Here is a 789-nt window from a genome sequence, read left to right on the forward strand (position 1 = left end):
GCTGAATATGCCCCTCAGAGCGTACAAAAACAAAACAGTGCTCCCCTCCTCTGTTCTGCGGGTTACGAGCGTCGGAAGAACAGAAAACATACAACAGCGCCACTACTCGCTCCGCGTGCGCAATACCTCCGCTCGGTCGATCATACTCGCGGGATACTTGAATTAGAATAACGCAATACATAACAAGAGCAAATTTACTAGGTGTTGATCAATGAAATTATAAATATTCTAGTGAATTTACTCATTTTTGTAATTTTCACCTCATTTTTCCATAATCGACATCCAGATTTCAATCTATCAGAAACCATGTATTTAGTTTCTGATATGTAAGTTGAAATCTATTATTCCTTATTACTATCGCTACTCCTTCGTATTGTGTCTAAAGCTTTAATCATACCACAGGCCAATGATGCACATTTGACTCTCCGGCAACACGGAATCCAGCCCCACCACTTTTACCCCCACCTACCGGCATCGAGTCGGCCGCGAGAGCGAGCGAGGCAGCGAGAGGCAGCGCCCGTCCTTTTCGCTCTACCAGTAAATCGTAAACACATGCGGGTATTAGAGCGAAAAGGACGGCCGCTCTATCTCGCTGTCTCGCTTTCTCTGCTAGTCGTTACAAGCGACCGAAAATGTACCTTCTCGGCCGCTCGGCGTATTCTTGTATAGGGTATCCCGATCTTTTTTGAAAATCACTTTTGTATTCATAGAGCGGATTAAACTGAGTCGAAAAGTCCTCTACCATTTTGCAATTTTCGCAATAGTTAACAAGATATTAATTACTAAAAA

The sequence above is a fragment of the Trachymyrmex cornetzi genome, unplaced genomic scaffold (assembly GCF_001594075.2).
Source record: "Trachymyrmex cornetzi isolate Tcor2-1 unplaced genomic scaffold, Tcor1.1 scaffold630, whole genome shotgun sequence".
Taxonomy (NCBI): Eukaryota; Metazoa; Arthropoda; class Insecta; order Hymenoptera; family Formicidae; genus Trachymyrmex; species Trachymyrmex cornetzi.